This window comes from Urocitellus parryii, unplaced genomic scaffold, assembly GCF_045843805.1.
Source record: "Urocitellus parryii isolate mUroPar1 unplaced genomic scaffold, mUroPar1.hap1 Scaffold_196, whole genome shotgun sequence".
Classification (NCBI taxonomy): domain Eukaryota; kingdom Metazoa; phylum Chordata; class Mammalia; order Rodentia; family Sciuridae; genus Urocitellus; species Urocitellus parryii.
The window spans coordinates 292,028-312,825 of record NW_027552340.1 but is presented as its reverse complement, the minus strand read 5'-3'; the positions used below and the strand labels follow the sequence as shown (position 1 = coordinate 312,825).

The 20,798-nt window shown below is 43.6% G+C and overlaps 1 pseudogene; it reads left to right on the top strand.

Annotated features, from left to right (window-relative positions):
* Nucleotides 1-18,942: 18,942 nt before the first annotated feature.
* Nucleotides 18,943-20,459, top strand: LOC144251757 (poly(rC)-binding protein 2 pseudogene; annotated as a pseudogene).
* Nucleotides 20,460-20,798: the final 339 nt, after the last annotated feature.

The window sequence follows — 20,798 nt, the reverse complement described above, 5'->3', positions numbered from 1 at the left end:
AGATGGCAGAGTAGAGAAAGCCGCATTCCTAGTTGCTCAGTGACTGGGTATTCAAGCAGCAGAGTGCAGCTTCTCAGTGAGGTGGGTGAAGGAAGGATTTCACCAAAATTTAATACTGGACAGTCAGAATGTCTTAGAGACTCAGAAATTCAGGTGCGTTGAACAAAGAAGAAGGTTCACTGGAGCCAGGCTGGTTGTGGCAGTGGCAGGGCAGCTGTGGTGGCACTGGGTCACCAGGGAGGGGAGGGAGAACAGAGAGAGAAACACAGGGATCAGAGTCGGCATGGGAACCCCAGATCAGAAAAGCAGCAGGCACTTAGCTGAACCAGAGGCTGCACCTCAAGCTGGTGTCTGAACACTGCAGAGTTGCTCAGCTGCTGTGGAGAGCTGAGGCTGGGCCGTCCTGAGGAGGCCATGCTGCAGCTGCTGCTGTGGGAACCCTGGAGATCAGAGCAAACAGCCCCACAGTGCCCCACAGTGCCCCACAGTGCCCCACAGTGCCCCCCCATGGGGCCCAGGGAGTACCTAGCAGAATGAGAGTGAAGCAGGGAGACAGAAGAGTTCATCCAACAACAGCAGAATACACTTTCTTCTCACCTCTTTATCTCTCTGGGAACCTTCTCCAAGATATTTTAGACCACAAGGCAACGCTTAACAAATACAAAATAACTGTTATAATTCCTTGTATCTTATCAGATGAACAAAATTAGAAATTAACACCAAAAACCCTATGGGAAACTATATGAATACATGAAGATTCAACAATACACTTTGGGGTTTTGTTTGTTTGCTTGTTTTGCTTTTCATACTGGAGATTGATTGAACCCGGGGGCATGGCACCACTGAGCAACATCCCCACCCCTTTTTAGTTTTTATTTTGAGACAGTATCTCATTAAGTTTCTTAGAGCCTCACTAATTTGCTGAGGCTGGTCTCAAATTTTCAGTCCCCCTGTCTCAAACTCCAAAATCACTGGGATTACAGGTGTGCACCAAAACATCTAGTTAGAATAATGCACTTTTGAATGATGAATGGATAATAGAACAAACTGGGAAAATCCAAAAATTCTTAGAATCAAATGAGAATAGTGACACAACATACTAGAACCTCTTGGTCATTCTAAAGGCTGTTCTTTTTTTTAAATGTTTATTTTTTAGATATAGATGGACACAATATTTTTATTTTTATTTTATTTTTATGTGGTGCTGAGAATCAAACCCAGTGCCTCGTACATGCTAAGCAAGAGCTCTACCTCTGAAGTTCTAAAAGGAAATTTATAGCTATGAACACCTACATAAGAAAAATCAGAATCATCCCAAATAAATAGCCTAATGATACATCTCAAGGTCCTCAAAAAAGAGAATGAAACAACTTCACAACCAGTAAAAAAAAAAAAAAGGAAATAATTAAAATCACAGCCAAAATCTATGAAATTGAGTAAAAAATTGCAAAGGATCAATGAAACAAAGAACTGGTTCTTTGAAAATATAAACAAGATTGATAAAAACCTTAGCTAAAAGAGCAGAAGGAAAAAGAGAGGTGACCCAAACTATTAAAATGAAAGATGTAAAAAAGGAAATCACCACAGACATCACAGAAATCCAGTGGATCATTAGGGACTAAATTGAAAAAACTCCAAGAAATTAGAAAATCTAGAAGAAATGGATACATTTTAGTGCACATTCAATTTGCCAAGATTTAATTAAGAGGACATAAAAATGGAATAACTAGTAATGAGAAGCAGTAATAAAAAGTCTTCCAACAAAGAAAAGCCCCGGACCAGATGGATTCTCAGCTAAAGTCTACCAGACCATTAAAGAACTAATGTCAACACTCCTCAAATTATTGTGTGGAATAGAAAGGAATGGAACACACCTGAATTCATTGTATGAAGCCACACTGATACTCATACCCAAACCAGACAAGAACACATCAAGGTAAGAATACTACAGACCAAAATACTAGACTCTGATGAACGTGAATGCAAAAATATTTAATAAAATATTAGCAAAAAATATTCAACAACATCTAAGAAGGTTTTTCATTCTGACCAAGTTGGTTGTATCCCAGAGACACAAGAATGTTTTAACATATGCAAGTCAGTCAATGCAATTCATCAACTAAATAGAATTAAGAACAAAAAACTCAGTCACCTCAAATGCAGAGAAAACCTTTGACCAAATCCATCAATCATTCATGATAAAAGCACTGAAGAAACTAGGATAGAGGTGACCTACCTCAACATCATAAGACAAAACCCAAAGTGGGAGAAACCTGAAAGTATTTCCTTTAAAATCCAGGGCAAGATAAGCATGTCTCCTCTTACCACCCCTATTTAATATAGTGCTAGAAATCAAGTCAGAACAATTAGGCAAAAGAAGGAAAGAAAAGGAATAAAAATGGGAAAGGAAGAAGTCAAATTATCACTGTTTGCAAATAATATGATCCTTTAATGGGAAGATCCAAAAAATTCCCCAGAAGATGACTGGAGCTAATAAACAAATGAGCAATGTAGCCGGTTACAAAAGCAACAATACAAATATCAATAAGCTCTCCTATTTGCCAACTATGAATCTGCTGAGAAAGAAATAAGGAAAACAATCCCATTCACAGTAGCCTTAGGGAAAAAATAAAACTAGGAATAAATCTACCCAAGGAGGTGAGAGAACTCTACAATGAAAACTATAGAATACTCAAGAAATTTAAGAAGACCCAAGAAGATGGAAAGACCTCCCACGTCCATTAATAGGCAAAATTAATGTTTTTAAATGTCTTCATTGAATGTTTTTAATGTTTTTATTTCCAAAAGCAGTTTACACATTCAATGCAGTCCTCACCAAAGTATCAACGACATTCTTTAGAGAACTAGAAAAAAGAGTCCTGAACCTCATTTGAAAAAATAAAAGACCCAGAATAGCCAAAGTAATTCTTGTTTGTTTGGTGCTGGGGATTGAACCCAGGGCCTTCGGCACCAGAGGCAAGCACTCTACCAACTGAGCTATCTCCCTAGCCCAAGCCAAGCTAATTCTAAGCCAAAAAAGCAATCTGGAGACATCACAATACCTGCCTTCAAATCATACTACAGCATTACAATAACAAAAACTGCATGGCACTGGCATAAAAACAGACGCCTGGATCAATGGCCCAGAAGTGATAATAACACAGAGACGAACATAACACGGATAGGGGCATCTGATCTTTGACAAAGGTGCCAAAAGCATACACTGGAGAATAGACAGCCCGTTTAACAAATGGTGCTGGGAAAACCCGTGATCCCTGTGCAGAAGAATGAAACTAGAGCCTTATCTCTCCCCCTGCAAAAAGATCAACTCAAAATGCATCAAATGCCCAGGAATTAGACCAGAACCCGTGCAACTCCAAGAAGAAAACACAGATCAACACTCCAAAATGTAGGTACAGGCAACGATTCTCATAGGACCCCTGAAGCTCAGGAGAGATTGCTAAGAGTTAGTAAATGGAAAGCAATCAAATTAAAATCTTCTGCACAGCAAACAAACAAACAAACAAAAAATGGTTAAGAATGGGAAGAGAGAAGCTACAGAATGGGAGAAAATCTTTGCCAGCTACTCTTCTGACAGAGGATTGATAGCTAGAATATATACAGAGCTCAAAAAACTTTACCCCCAAAAGTCAAGTAACTCAATTAATAAATGGGCAAATGAACTAAACAGACACTTCTCAAAAGAAGAAACTCAAATGGTCAACAAATACATAAGAGAGTGTTCAACATCAACAGCAATTACGGAAATGCAAATCAAAACCGCCCTGAGATTTCATTTCACTCCAGTCAGAATGGCAGTCATCAGAATACAAACAATAATAATTGCTCAAAAGGATGTGAGGAAAAAGGAAGACTCTAACACTGCTGGAGACCGTAAATTATCACAAACACTATGGAATTAGGATGGAGGCTCCTCAAAACACTAGGTGTGGAACCACCACATGGCCCAGCCAGGCCACTTCTGGGTATTTACCCTGAAGCATTAAACTCATCTCACCACAGTGATATCATGCATATCCATGTTTATGGCAGCACGATTCACAATAGCTGAATTACGGAACCAGCCCAGGTGTCCATCAATGCATGAATGGGTAAGGGAACTGTGGTCTATATGCACGATGGAATTTTATTCAGCCATAAAGAAAAATGAAATTACGTTATTTACAGGAAAATGGATGGAACTAGAGAGCATTATGTTAAGTAAGCCAAGCTCAGAAGGTCAATGGTTGTATGCTTTCTCTCATATGTGAAAGCTAGAGAGGAAAAAAGGAAAGAAGGAGTTGGAGGGGAGGGGTGCAGGGGACCTCATGAGAAAACAAAAGACCCAGAAACTTCATGAGATCGTTTCTCAAATTAAAAAAAAAATTGTTAAAGGCTAGCGCAGAGTGGCTCAGAGGTAGAAAATGAAAAGGAAATCAGTTGAAGAAAGGGACCAAGGAGTAGGTGGGAGGGAGTGGGGGAGTGCTGGGAAAGGATATTGGCGGAATTACATTGTTACATTGTGTACATATTCTCATATATAAGAGCGTATTATCATATGTGAGAACTATACTGCACCAATTGAAAAAATGTGGAGAAGAAAGTTAACTCAGATTCTTTGCAACCTGGGGATGATGAAAATGTTTGTAATGTAAGACTTAAAATTGTATAAGCAAACACTGATAAATTGATTACATAAAAATAAAAAAAATAATAATGTAAGGCCAAAAAAAGTAGACAAATTAAAATACAAATGTAAAACTACAAAAAAATCTTCCTAAATTATATCAAAGAGATTTAAGTTTACTAATACACAAGGAATATCTAAACACAGAGAAAGAAAACATCAACAACTTCATTTTTAAAAATGGACAAGAAACTGCCAGTGAGGTGGCATACAACTGTAATCCCAGCTACTGGAGAGGCTGAGGCAGGAGTATCACAAGTTGGAGGCCAGCCTCAGCAACTTAATGAGATCCTTTCTCAAAATTAAACAAAATAAAAAATTTAAAGGGTAGGGCAGAGTGGCTCAGAGGTAGGGTACTTGCCTAGATTGTATGAGGCTGTGGCTTCACTCCGTAGTATAAAAGAAAGAAAAAAGCAAACAAGAAAGGAAGGAAGGAGAGAGGAAATAAAAATAAAAATTGAGCAAGAGATATAAGTAAATTTTAAAAGATTCGAAATGCATAGAAAATGCATAAATAGAGCAAAGCGAGTCTCCTCAGTCCTGCTATTTCTTCAGAACGGCTAATTCTCTGTCCACAGCAGCCCTCCGCCACCCACAGGTCACACTGCTAGGACACAGCTTCCATCTGCTGAGTGCTGGGAAAGAGTCTGAATGACCTGCGGAACCCACGGAGGGTCACCAAACTTGCTGGGATCCTGATTCTTTTTCAGTAAAAAGAAGGATTTCAACAGACAGTGTCTAAATGGACTTCCAGCCCCCCAATTCTACCTTGAGTGCACGGAACCTCCTGGGGAGAAACCAGGCAGGCTGTGTGGAGCGAACCCCACTGCCCAGAGCCTGCCCTGCCCAGCAAAAGTTCGCCCTGTGAATGTCTGGATGAAGGACACCATGCTAATAAATCTCCTTGCCTCCCCCGAGCCCCTGCCAGCCACCACCACCGGGAAGCACACTCCTAGGGTGCTGCTGGCGCTCAGTAGGGGGGAACCCTACCTCGCCCCTCTGCAGACCAGAGCCCACCCCGTGCAGACGCCCCTGACTGCCCCTCTCAGCTCCTTGGCTCCGGGTGCTCTTCACAGCCAGCCTCACCGTTAGAGTGTGTTGACAAGTTCTCAAGTTTTCTCCAAGACAGTTGCTTGAGTGGATGCCTCTGCTTCACCTGTGACAGAAATGTTTGCTCCCCCAAACCTCGGGGTCAGGAAACCCAATTGGGTGGAGCCAGTGAAAACACTCTTGCCTTTTTTTTTTTTTTTTTTTTTTTAGAGAGATAGGGAGAGAGAGAGAGAATTTTTTTAATATTTATTTTTTAGTTCTCGGCGGACACAACATCTTTGTTGGTATGTGGTGCTGAGGATCGAACCCGGGCCCCACGCATGCCAGGCAAGAGCTCTACCACTTGAGCCACATCCCCAGCCCACACTCTTGCCTTTAAGGAAACAGAAATACTCTCTAAAATTGAGTGGGAGCTTCCGTTTTGCCAAGTTGAAATATTTTGTCTGTGTGCCTGCTATAACACCAAGATTTTCAAAGTTCTATTTTTTGTTTGAGGTCACATTGATTTTGCCCAACTGTAGACAAATGTCAGTGTCCTCAGCAGGTAGGCTAGGCTAGGCTGTGACACTCAGAGGCTGTGCGCATTTTCAACTTATGGTGTTTTCAACATGAGATGAGTTTGTCAGACATAACCGTACTGTAAGTTGAGGAGCATGTGTGTGTGTGTGTGTGTGTGTGTGTGTGTGTGTGTATAAACCCACATATCCATATATACACACATATATATACATTAAAAACTCAGAGCTTTTTCTGATGCTTGTTAGGTGCAGGACAGGCTGAGTAAGCTGTCTGCAGGGCATGCCAAACAAAGTTAGCCAAAGGATGACCTGACCACTCAAACCCTCTGTCTGGTTCTTTATGGACTATTTGCTTCAAGCCCAAAGGCCCAAGCCGCGGCTCAAGGCTGAACACTTAAACCCCCTTGTGCCAACAGGCAGCTTGCAGACCAGAGACCTCATTAGATTTGGGCTATAAAAACTCCCTCCTGCCGGGCCCTTCTCTCTCTTGCTTTCTCTGTCTCTCTTGCGCGCACTTTCCCCCATCCCCTCTCTCTCTCTTTGTCTCTTTTCTCCTCTGTTGCACTGCTGCAATAAAGCTCTCTTGGTCACTCTGAGTGTTGTGGTCACTTTTCTTTCAATGCTATGATGTAAGACAAATTCAAATTTAACTTATTAAGACATTGCAAAAATAATACCAGGAGATGAAAAGAATGGCATCCTGACTCTTACACAAATGCATTCAACTGTCAGGAAAAACTACTTAGGATATATTAAAAAATAGAAAATGTAAAAAAAACAAGTAAAGTAGTTATTGAGGTCAGCCTCAGGGTCACAGCTTCCTCTTCTGAAGTTCACATATTGTACACTTACATCACGGGTGCCCAAATATGTAAATAGAACCAAATAGCCTTCTAAAGAGGCAAAGGTGGAAAGCTTGTAAAATCTTTACTTCATGTCACCACACACTGCAGACAGCTTTGCCCTCCATCTCTGGAAAGCACTGCATCTTATTAAAACAAATATGAAATTTCTCGGTTACTGTTGGCTCCTGGTCCAGCAGCTCTTCCCCTGTGTGTCTAAAGACACTTCCCCCATAAGACTGAAAAAAGGCAGAAGCCACCAGCTCTTCCAGGAAACTCCTCCCTTCAGTCAAGCGTCTGTGTGGGGACAGACACTGCCCTGCCCCTGCCTGTCTTGGCAGGACTGGCAGATCACGGGTGAAGAAAGCAGTGGGGGATCAGCGGGGACATCCAACCTGCCACCTAGCACGGAGGCCTTAGTTCATTCCACGTTCAGCACAGCTTCCTTCCGGTTTCCTGCTCTGCTTTGGGGTATTGCTCAGGCTTCCTGGATTGTCCCTCTCCTTTCTCACCCAAATAGGGTCCGCATGAATAGGAAGATCTGGTGCCTGCACCCCTGGGACTATGACAAGGAATCTAGAGAGTTTGTAGCTCCACACCCATCGGTTTTTGATGAAGTAGTCTTTGGCTTCCCAGTTGCTCAGGAAAACTGTCTTCTGCAGCTGGGGTGGAGCAGACTGTAAGGAAAGAAAACGGTGCTGGGTGTGAAAGCACTCTTGAAGCTCGATCCCCCAAAGAAGCACTGACCCAACTCTCAACAGAGTTAAATGCCATGCCCAAAAGAGACCTTTACTGTCCTCCCCTCTGGTTCTTGTTGCTGTAGTAAGACAGCCACAGACATTCAGTCTCATTACGAAACAGGTCTCTGCTTTCTTTTAATGCTTGCCTGAAGACTCCGCTATAAGCTCCCAGACAGGACTGTGTCGTCAATAGAGAAGGACTCTCTTGGAGCTTCATGCAGAGAATTGTACTAGGTACTGTACTAGTCTTGGTCCTCTAGAGGAACAGGATTTTGTGATTTATTAGGTTGGCTTACAGGATCAGAAGACAGTTCCACATGGCCAACTGCAGGCTGAGCTGCCAAGAAACCCGTGACAGCTCAGTCCGAGAAGCTGGAGCCTCAGAGAAAGAGGGACAATGAGGCAGCCCCAGTCTGACTGAAGGCCTGCAGACCCCCTGGAGAATCGCTGATCCGAGTGGGCTTTGGAGTGAAGGGCCTGGAACCTGATGTGATCGCAGCGGCCATCCAAGCACCCTTTCAAGAAGAATCAAGCTTGTGTCTGCGTCAGCTTTCTCCTTCCTCCACATTTTGTCCCATCCAGGCCCCTAGCCTGCTGGACGGTGCCACCCACATTCAGGAAGGGTCTCCTCCCTCAGCTGGCTGTCCCATATGTCAATCATTTCTGAAAACACCCTGCATCTACAGTTCCAGAAGTGTCTCCGTCTTGGGCATCCATTGATCCAATGAAGTCCACAATCCAGATGAAGCCTCACAGTTATCCTCAGGTATTGTTCCTTCACAGATATCCTGAACTATGGGTTCTCCAGGGGGTCTGCAGGCCATCATTGGTCCCTCTTTCTCTGAGGCCCCAGCTTCTTGGACTGAGCTGCTGCTGACTCCTTGGCATCTCCAGCCTGCAGTTGGCCATGTGGAAGTGTCTAGGGACAGGTTTCCAAGATGGCAACACTTAGCCAACTTTCACGCTGTGCCAGTGAACTCAGCCTGGATTTCCAGGATTCTTTCCATCTGAAAGCAGATGTTCTTGAAATCAGATTACTGACCCAAGATCTGGTAGAATAAGAATTAATTACAAAGTATTGAATGAAACATTTAAGAAATATTCTTGTGGTTAGTTGTTTGGAATACTATTGGTATTATTTCTAGCAGTCTATATCTCACAATTAAGTAGACTATGTACTTAGAAACATACTTTGTATACAACCAGAGATATGAAAAATTGTGCTGTATATGTGTAATAAGTTGTAATGCATTCTGCTATCATTTATTTTTGAAAAAAATCAATAAAAAAGAAACTACTTATTATTGTGTGTTTTCCACTAGCTCTCAAAATTCAAAAACAAATACTTGTGCTGAGTCTTCTTATTTTTCAAGGTTATATAATCATATGTTCAGTATCAGATGGGCACAATGGTGCACACCTGTAATCCCAGTTACTCAAGAGGCTGAGGCAGAAACATCACAAATTCAAGGCCAGCTTCAGGGACTCAGTGAGACCCTGTCTCAAGATAAAAAGACCTGTGGATGTAGCTCAGTGGTAAAACATCTCTGGGTTCAACCCCCCAGTACCAAAAAATATCTATACTGTTTTAAGTGAAGATATAACCACACAAAGCAATTTTGCATCAACACTGTATCTAGAGTGTGATATTTGATGGACACTATGCCTATAATCTGAGTGGTTCAGGAGGCTGAGGCAGGATAATTGCACATTCAAAATCTTTCTCAGCAACATAGCAAAGCCCTAAGCAACTCAGTGAGACCCTCTTTCAAAATAAAATATAAAATATAAAAGTTATGGGGATATAGCTCAGGGGCTAAGTGCCTTTGGGTTCAATCCCTGGTACCATAAAAAAAAAAAAAAATCACTCCTAAGGAACAGTGGTGATGTTACTGGTGGAGCTAATGCGTCCAAACCCCCATCACAAGAATATCAATGAGGCACCTGGCTTCCAGGGTCCCAGTCTATCAGGCATAAAGTCCACTCCATGGCAGACTTCAAGAAAAGGGAAATTCATGCAGATTTATCGAAACTGCATGCCAAATTTACTGGGGGAAAATCGTTTCTTTCCTATATTGTGATAGAAGAACAAATAAGAGAGTTTTTAAAAGCCTAATTCTAGATTTTGGAAATTTTGGAAAATCTCCAAATAGAAGTTAATTCTTTGTGCTTGGTAGTTACTTAATATTCTTTGTCGGGCCATAGCACCCACACGTCTGGCCAGACGCACCTTGAAATCTCAGTGATGAGAGAGGCAACTCTGGCTTTCTCAGGAGGTCATTTTAGACCCTGCCAGAGGCTGTGCCTTAGGGACCTTGCCTTTCCCAGGTTTTCTACTCTGTAGCTGCCACCATCCCTCTTGTTTGACTTTGACTTCCTCCTATAAATAAAGCATTCTCGGCTTTCTTACAACTGAAGGATGCTATAGATCAAAACTTAGCAAGGGATAAAGGAACCATTGCAGCCTACATCTCAGCATAACACGGCATGAAAACTTTTATTTCCAATAAACCTTCATATCTTCAAGAAATGAACCACAAATGGTTTATTGTAAATTCATTTGTGCATAGAAAAACATGTATCTTAGCTCGGCCACAATCATTTCCTGTCTCACCTCCTCCCCATTCTGTCTCCTCTGTCACTCACGTTTGTGGTCAGACCACAGGAAGAAAGGCCAGGTAATAGGGCCCATGTCCCCTTCCTTGTACTGCGAACGCATTCAGCAGAACTGGAGGAGGAGGGTTGGGCCAAGAAGAAATACCACCATGCAGATCACACCAAACCTCACTCTGGACCCTCCACGGGTCCTCCTGAGGACAGTGCATGGGTAAAGCAGAAGACCTTACCTGAGTCCAACCCACACAGTGGCCTCATTCAGAGCAAGCACAACAGTTGAACTTCTGACTCTGACTCAAGTGCTTAATAGGTATGGATGCCTTTCTAGGTCCTACCAATTCTGTTCTCAAAACCAAGTAGCTAGTAACCAGCTGAGCAGACTCATCATTTTTGACTACTGTTTATTGTGAAAAAAAAAATGACTGGAGGCCAGATGCAGTGGCACTGGCCTGCAATACCAGCAATTTGGGAGGCAGAGGCAGGAGGATCACAAGTTCGAAGCCAGACTCAGCAAGTTAGCAAGGCCCTAAGCAATTTAGGAAGACCCTGTCTCAAAAATAAAAAGGGCTGGGGATGGGGAGCATACCCCTGCCACCTGAACTTGAGCTCTGGACTCCCTCTCATTTCCTTGATCTTTCAACCACCTTTTCCAATGAGAGAGCCACAATGACTAGCAGAGGCCACCAGCCTCAGAGTGACCCAGGTCTACTGTGCTATTGGTCATGGAGCTGCTGATGTCCTCTACCAATTTGTCCATAATCGTCACAAAGGTTTTGAAGATGACATTAGTGGGTTCGGACCAAGTGATCATTCTCACAACAATTCTCTTCTGAGATGTTGACAGGTGCACCACTCTCCCCGTGCATCTTCTTAACTCATTCTACTTTCCTTCCAACAATTCTGCCAACTTCCTTTCCACACAAAAGTAGTCGAATGGTGACAGTGACATTTATTCACCTTCAGTCACACCTGTGTCCATGTCAAGCAGGGTTATGGGGAGCAGGACTTTGAGTGGTCAAGTCTTTGGTCACTGTTGTGGGTGGAAATCAAAATCTGCAGGGGTGAGGCAACTGAGGGGGAGAGGAGGGAGGAGGGGAAGGATGGGAGTCAGGAAAGGAACAATGGGGCAGGCAGAAGGTGAGAGGGGCCTTTGGGCAGGTGGAAGAAGAGGGGTTGGAGGAGAAGGAGGAGGAGGAAGGGGAAAGAGCCCTGGGGCTCACTGCAACTGCTTCAGCTGCTGGCTCTGCGGGTCTGGGCTGCAGCTCTTTTATTTTGGCTCCTGTTTCAGAGCTTTCGGTCCATTGTCAGCCCATGGCCCTGTGGCTTTGGGCTGTGATGGCACATACACGGTGGCAGGAACACATGGCAGAGAAGGCCTGTTCACCTCTGGTGGCCAGGAAGCAGAGAGAGAAACATCTCCTCACGCTCCCCACGACCTAACTTCTTCCTTCCAGGAGGCCCCCACCTCCCAGCAGCACTGGGGACCAGACCTTCAACACACAAGTCTCTGGGGGACACTTTTCCAAACTATAGTATTCTTCCTCTGACCCTGAAAAATCTCATGCCCATTACATAATGCAAAATGCATTTAATCCATCTCCAAGAATTCCCAAAGTCTTCATAATTCTAGCATTGCTCACACCTCCAATTTTAAGGTCTCCTCTGAGACCCAAGGCATACTCAGTTATAAGTCCCTCTAAAAACCAAAAGAACAAATTAAATATTTCCAAGATATATTTGCACAGGAAAAACAGTCCCCTCCCAAAAGAGAGAAAAAGGAAAATAATGCGTAATAGATCAAAACAAGACCAAAACCCAGCAGGGCAAATATTAACTCCTATGGCTTCATGTCTGGCACCCGGGGAACACAGTGCTGTGACATCTACTTCCACGGGCTTCGGCAGCCCCACCCCACTAGCCTGACTGCCTGAAGCTCATATGGCCACTCTCTTGGGCTGCCTCTGCTGGCTGCCTGCAGCTTCCCTTGGCAGATCTTCCACATTCCTAACATCTCTAACCTCCCGAGGCCTCCACTGTAGCTTCAGGTTTACACATCACCCTGTCTACGGGATTCTGACCCTAACATATATTACTGCCCTCTAGGCTTTCCTTTAATCTTGGAGGCAGTCTCTACGACCCCATAACTCTTGATTCTGTATGCCTGCAAAACCAGCATCACATAGACAATGCTTAGTTTTGTCACCTGTGTGAACTGTCCCTGGATCTGCTCTCACTATGGCTGTAGTGGCTTTTCTCAGCCCTGATGGCTGAGCATGGAGAAATAAACCTGGGGAAACAATGACCTAGGCAGCCCTGTGCGAGCAGGGTTCCCTGACACTCTCTTCTCACATCAAGTCTTTGAAATAATGTACACGTTTACATCCTTGGCCCTGTGATGGGGGGGTCTTGCTGATTCCTGAGATGCCCTCAAGATATATTTCTGATTGTCCTGGTGCAAAGTCATTGGCTTTATATTCTTTCTCCTGCCTCTGGTTTATTTGTACAGATATTACAGGATGACATCAGCCCCTGCAGATAGGGGGCTGGGGGTCACATCAGTCCTTCTGCCCTCTCATTCACAGACAGAGGCCTTTACTATGGAGACTTTACGGGGATCTGGGCACCTTTGGGAACCTAGGTACCTTTGGGAACCTGAGCTGGAGCCTAGGCCTTGATCCTTGAGTGGCAGAGCTTGCAACCCTTAGTAGTGTGGGCACAAGCATGCTTCCTGAGCTTGGGGTGGGCAGTGCATGCCAGTTTCTTGAATTACTTATATATTACGGATATTAATACTTTATCAGATGAACCGTTTGCAAATATTTTTTCCCATTCTGTGGGCTTTCTCTTCATTCTGTCATTTGCTGTGCAGAGCTTTTTGGTTGGATGTTATCTCATTTGTCAAGTTTTGCTTTTGTTTGCTTTGCTTAGGGGTCATATCCAAAAAATCATAGTCTGTGCCAATGTCTTCAAGTTTTTCCCATAAGCTTTCTTCTAATAGTTATGAAATTTCAGGTCTTTCATCCATTAGGTATAAAACCACTGATTCCTTAGGTCTTTGATCCATTTTGATTTGATTTTTTGTACAGGGTGAGAGATAGGGGTCAAGTTCCAATCTTCTCCATGTTGTCCTACCAAGAAAGCTGTACTTTCCTAAACGTATGTTTTTCATGTCTTTGTTGGAAACCAGTTGACTATAGGTTCCTGGGTTTATTTATGGGGTTTCTATACTGTTCCACTAAACTGTGTGCCTGTTTTATGCAAATACCATGCTGTTTGGATTACTATGATTTTATAGTATGTCTTAAAATTAGGTTTTGTGATACCTTCAGCTTTCTTCTTTCTGTTCAAGATTATTTTGATTATTCAGGGCCTTTTGTGCTTCCATATGAATTTTAGGATTTTTTTTAGTTCTGTGAAGCATGTAATTGATGCTTTGATGGGGAATTTATTGAATCAATATATGGATCTGGGTGGTATGGACACTTTCACAATATTAATTCTTCCAATCCATGAACATGTTAGGCATTTCTATTTTTTGAGGGACCTTCATTTCCTTTCACATTCTTTCACTTCTATAGTTAAACTTATTTCTGGGTATTTTGGGTAGCTACTTGGGACACAATTTCTTTCATTTTAATGGATGATATAGTCAATCCCTAGACCTTGAATAGACATTAATCTAGCCCAGGATCTGTAGTGTTAGGACTTCAGAGCTTATATCTTTTACAAAATACTGACCATTCAAGAGGAATGGGCTGCAGATTGCAGCAGAAAGCTTCCCAGAGGACACCCAGTATTTAAGGATTTGCATGGGTAACTCTTCTGCCCAGATACTTTGGTCTTTTTCAGTTCCTTTGACCTCTTCTACGTGTGCCATTCCCTCTGCCTGGCTACCATCCTGGTGGAAAATGTCTACTCATGAGAGAGGACTGATATTTCAGAATGAGTGGGCAGCAGGCACGTTTTGTCAGATAGGAATTTCAGCATCATCAGGTCATACAGGGTAAGACAGTTCTCTGCTCTCCCCGAGGACAGATCTTGCCTCAGTAGCAGCCCTGGATCTTGAGGTTTCCCTTTACATTCTAAGTTCAAAACAGTTATTTTCCACACTTGGCAAAACACCCCAAACCAAGATCTTCTCAAGACATAGTTGAACTCAGAGAGAATAAAAATTAAAATGAAAGAAACTTTCTTGTAGAGTGGTTGGAGGGGAAAATGGTTTTTTTGTTTGTTTGTTTGTTTGTTTGTTTGTTTGTTTGTTTTTTGTTGTTGTTGTTTTAATCACAGACCCAGAATTTATTTTATGCCTTGTGTTTTTTATTTTTTTATTTTTATGTGGTGCCAGGGATTGAACCCAGTTTCTCATGCATGCTAGGCAAGCACTCTACCACTGAGCCACAACCCTGGCCGGAAAAAGGTTTTCACAAGGTTCTGAGCAGAACAAAGAGAGTGGGTGAGAACCCAGTGAAATCACCTCAAAGGGTCAAGCCAGGGCTCCTCTCTAGGTCAGTTTGACCACAATTGCTCTGTTTGCATGTACTAAAAGGATGAGGTGGATGGAGAGGCAGAGGAAGCAGAGGGCCCCAATAAAGCAAGCAGAATTCACCTCATGTAAAGCACATGAGGGAGAAGGCTTTTTAATCCATAATTCACATAACACTCATAACCCATCTCTGACTGCTGAGAGCCATAGCCAAGTAGGAATGATGCATGGCATTTTTGGTTGAAAGGTGACACCAGCAAGCCATTGAGATGATATGATTATGTTAAGATCTGCATTCAAATGGATATTAGACCCCTGCTGTCCAACTTGGCCTGCTACTTTGGAGCTCTAGCAGGACTCCCTGAGAGTTCCCATTGGTTGGGGAGGTGCGGTAGGAGGGATTTCCGGAGGAGGGATTTGTCTGTTGGTGTACTGTGGCCTGGGAGAATGCTGCGTGTGTGGTTCGGAATATTTCCCAGGAGAGTGCATGGCATTGGCGGGAGTTTCGGAAATAAAGTTTGTTCCTGCTTGAGTGGCTGGTGATTTTGTGCCCAGCCAAACTGCGGCACCTGACCATGAAATAGCTCAGTCCAACCCTGCAGCAATTTTCCATTTTCAATAAGAAAAATTTCAGGATCCAAACATAAAAATAAGTCCCTGTACAAATCATCTACCTATATCTGCAACATTACTTCTGTACATTCTGACTTGTCCAGAAGTCCAATTTAGCAGCTAGCCATCCTTGACTTCCTTCAGGATCCAGCCATCCTGGACCTCCTTTGGTTACCTGTGAGCTCCCTGCCATCACATTGCATATTCTGTTTCCTCTTCCTGGAATCACTTGTAATTCCACACAGAAGCTGGAGCTGAACAACTAGAAACTGGCTCCTGTGGTTTATTTAGGGGGTACATCAAAGGCAGGAATAAGGTTTCAGGGGTGGAATCTTGCTTCATGGTGTCTTGCAGTCAGCAGGCTGACTGGCATCTTGGCAGGTCACACCCTTCTCAGAGGGGCTGTGTGGGACCTGGGACAGAGCCTGAATAGGGTTCACAATGTCTCTGGGCAGTCCACCAGAGGAAATGTCCATGGGAACTTCCCAGACACCAGATTCTCCTATTCATTAGGCTGTGACTGTGACGCCGATGTGGTCCACACACGGATGGCTCTCGACAGGGGTATATATTTTGTATCTGACAAGTGGAGTCTCTCTCTCTCTGCTTCCTTATTATCATGAGAGCCACTTCCCTCCACCACTGTCTTCCACATGATGTTCTGCCTCACCTTGAGCCCCTAGGAACAGAGCCTGCTGCCTAGGGATTGAGACCTCTGAAACTGTGACCCCCACGTAAACTTTTCCTCCTCTACAGCTGTTCTGGTTGGGTCTTTTAGTCACAGCAGTGAAAAGGCTGACTAAAACGGTATATTTGAAAAAAGTCATGAAATTTTTGTACATCAAATTATAATGACTAAAAATCTTTAAAATCATGGTGAGAAGTGAACTGATTACATAAACTTTCCTGTGGGAGAATTATAAAAACTTGGAAAAAATTATATCTATATAAAGATACTGAAAGCATGTAAAAGTAGACAAATGAAGAGAGTTTTTCTTGAAAAACAAAACAAAACAAAAAACCCCCCTCAGGTATTTCTATTAATATTGGGCAAAAAGGAGACTTACTTCTATTTAGTATTTAGTGAGCTCCTAACTAGCAAGGTAAGGAAAACAAATAAAAAATACAGGTTTGAGCATTGATAAGAAAGAAAAATAATTTTCAGACAGATTATCAGAAGTAAAAGTAGAGCAATGGGTCTCAATACGAAAATCAACATTTTCAAAAGCTATGGCACTTCTATAGTCTGACAACAAACAACAAACAGAAAATTAAAATTAAAAAATAAATGCCAGAAAGCTTCCTTGTGAAATCAAAATGGCAAAACAAGGAGCAGAGTCACACCCTCCTTGCCCCATGCGAAACCACCCAGAAAACAGGCAAGATGTGTAAGATAAGGGAAGAAGTGAAAATGTCAGTATGAAATGAGAAGGGTAGGAGTTCATCGGAAGCACACTGATATCAGATTCTATTTCATTTGAAGTGGTGTGCTTTATATTCTAGGGAGAGAGTAATAAGTGAAAGATAAATACTTCAGGTGCTACAGCAAATACTTAAAAAAAAGAGCATCTGATAAAGTATTAATATCCGTAATATATAAGTAATTCAAGAAACTGGCATGCACTGCCCACCCCAAGCTCAGGAAGCATGCTTGTGCCCACAGTACTAAGGGCTGCAAGCTCTGCCACTCAAGGATCAAGGCCTAGGCTCCAGCTCAGGTTCCCAAAGGTACCTAGGTTCCCAAAGGTGCCCAGATCCCCGTAAAGTCTCCATAGTAAAGGCCTCTGTCTGTGAATGAGAGGGCAGAAGGACTGATGTGACCCCCAGCCCCCTATCTGCAGGGGCTGATGTCATCCTGTAATATCTGTACAAATAAACCAGAGGCAGGAGAAAGAATATAAAGCCAATGACTTTGCACCAGGACAATCGGAAATATATCTTGAGGGCATCTCAGGAATCAGCAAGACCCCCCCCCATCACAGGGCCAAGGATGTAAACGTGTACATTATTTCAAAGACTTGATGTGAGAAGAGAGTGCCAGGGAAGCCTGCTCGCACAGGGCTGCCTAGGTCATTGTTTCCCCAGGTTTATTTCTCCATGCTCAGCCATCAGGGCTGAGAAAAGCCACTACAGCCATAGTGAGAGCAGATCCAGGGACAGTTCACACAGGTGACAAAACTAAGCATTGTCTATGTGATGCTGGTTTTGCAGGCATACAGAATCAAGAGTTATGGGGTCGTAGAGACTGCCTCCAAGATTAAAGGAAAGCCTAGAGGGCAGTAATATATGTTAGGGTCAGAATCCCGTAGACAGGGTGATGTGTAAAACTGAAGCTACAGTGGAGGCCGCAGGAGGTTAGAGATGTTAGGAATGTGGAAGATCTGCCAAGGGAAGCTGCAGGCAGCCAGCAGAGCCAGCCCAAGAGAGTGGCCATATGAGCTTCAGGCAGTCAGGCTAGTGGGGTGGGGCTGCCCAAGCCTGTGGAAGTAGATGTCACAGCACTGTGTTCCCCGGGTGCCAGACATGAAGCCATAGGAGTTAATATTTGCCCTGCTGGGTTTTGGTCTTGTTTTGATCTATTACGCATTATTTTCCTTTTTCTCTCTTTTGGGAGGGGACTTTTTTTCCTGTGCAAATATATCTTGGAAATATTTAATTTGTTCTTTTGGTTTTTAGAGGGACTTATAACTGAGTATGCCTTGGGTCTCAGAGGAGACCTTAAAATTGGAGGTGTGAGCAATGCTAGAATTATGAAGACTTTGGGAATTCTTGGAGATGGATTAAATGCATTTTGCATTATGTAATGGGCATGAGATTTTTCAGGGTCAGAGGAAGAATACTATAGTTTGGAAAAGTGTCCCCCAGAGACTTGTGTGTTGAAGGTCTGGTCCCCAGTGCTGCTGGGAGGTGGTGGGCCTACTGGAAGGAAGAAGTTAGGTCGTGGGGAGCATGAGGAGATGTTTCTCTCTCTGCTTCCTGGCCACCAGAGGTGAACAGGCCTTCTCTGCCATGTGTTCCTGCCACCGTGTATGTGCCATCACAGCCCAAAGCCACAGGGCCATGGGCTGACAATGGACTGAAAGCTCTGGAACAGGAGCCAAAATAAAAGAGCTGCAGCCCAGACCAGCAGAGCCAGCAGCTAAAGCAGTTGCAGTGAGCCCCAGGGCTCTTTCCCCTTCCTCCTCCTCCTTCTCCTCCAACCCCTCTTCTTCCACCTGCCCAAAGGCCCCTCTCACCTTCTGCCTGCCCCATTGTTCCTTTCCTGACTCCCATCCTTCCCCTCCCCCCTCTTCTCCCCCTCAGTTGCCTCACCCCTGCAGATTTTGATTTCCACCCACAACAGTGACCAAAGACTTGACCACTCAAAGTCCTGCTCCCCATAACCCTGCTTGACATGGACACAGGTGTGACTGAAGGTAAATAAATGTCACTGTCACCATTCGACTACTTATGTGTGGAAAGGAAGTTGGCAGTATTGTTGGAAAGAAAGGAGAATGAGTTAAGAAGATGCACGGGGAGAGTGGTTGACGTGTCAACATCTCAGAAGAGAATTGTTGTGAGAATGATCACTTGGTCCGAACCCACTATTGCCATCTTCAAAACCTTTGTGACGATTATGGACAAATTGGTAGAGGACATCAGCAGCTCTATGACCAATAGCACAGTAGACTTGGGTCACTCTGAGGCTGGTGGCCTCTGCTAGTCATTGTGGCTCTCTCATTGGAAAAGGCGGTTGCAAGATCAAGGAAATGAGAGGGAGTCCAGGGCTCAAGTTCAGGTGGCAGGGGTATGCTCCCCATCAACTGAGCAGGCCGTCACTACTGCTGGCCTTCAGCAATCCATCACTGAGTGTGTCAGTCAGCCTGTGTGGTCATCTTGGAGTCCCCCCGAAGGGCGTGACCATCCCGTACCTGCCCAAGCTGTCAGGTTCTTCAGTCATCTTTGCAGACAGCCAGGGCAGGTACTGCATAGGCAGGGACACTGTGAGCTTTCTCCACACTACCCTGTCCCTGTGCTTCAATCCTGACCTGGAGGGACACCCCTAGAGGCCTATACCATTCAAAGACAGTCTGCCACTCCATAGCCAGACTGGACCAAGCTGCACCAACTGGCAATGCACAGTCTCATTGTCCTATGACACGTTAATACTGTGTTCAGGGGCAATGAATCCAGTCCAGTGGTAAGAACTTTGGGCAGGTTGGGATGTATCTGCTCAGACTATTTCTCATGAATTCATCATTCCAACTTGATTGGCTGCATAATCAGGTATCAAACTGCCAAAAATCAATGAAATCCGTCCGATGTCTGGGGTACAGATCAACAGTGCCAGCCCAGTGGAAGGATCTACTGATAGGCAGGTTGCTGGATCTGCTGCCAGCCCTAGCCTGGCTCAGTATCTAATCAATGCCATGTTTCCTTGGAGACAGTGGCATGGGGAGCCACTAGAGCAGGGCAGATTCATCCTAATCCCTCTCTGCTGTTCACCACCACACACGATTCATCTGTGTAGTTTCTGAGTAGTCAGTGATTCCAGGGTTTAAATATTATGCAAATTTTCAGTTTCTACACACTTTTTTCATCCACTCATGATTTTTCAATGAAAGTGTTTTAATTTATTTCTTTGTTCAAGTGTTAAGGCTGAGCTCCATATTAGTTTTATAAGCTTCTCCACATTTTTTATGTCTCATGAATTTTTCTGTTTGTCACTTAATATGTAAAAGTACACTATTCATTCATTTCAGTTTAGTTCTGGAATGTTGGGAATTTTCCAAAAAAATTAAAAGACTAATCTAGAGCTTTTTCTTTGTGAATAGAAACCGGATGCCTCAGTGATTCATTTGGGTTTTATTCCTGTGGTCTTCCTGTTATTTTGTACCTTTTATCCCTTATAGGATCCTGATTGGGTTTTGAATGAAAGTCTTTATTGCAATTAAAACATTTTTCTTCTGTTTCACCACTCCCATGTTTCTTATTGGCCCTCGACCTTTATTCCTAAGACCCTGAACCTGGTCATATTGAGGATTAGACTCTCCTAGGACTTAACTGTGGGATAGTGGTGGGAGGTGCACCCATGCATATGTGTGGAAGCAGCTGGACCCATGTTTGACTGGGATTCCCCTTCTTGGGAATATCTGTCCCCTTGTTCATGCGTCGTTTAAACTAAAACTTCAGTCTCTTGTTTTTGGCAAAAACAAACAAGTTTTATCCCCAGGGCTTTTCACACCTTAACATGCATCAGACTCACCAGAG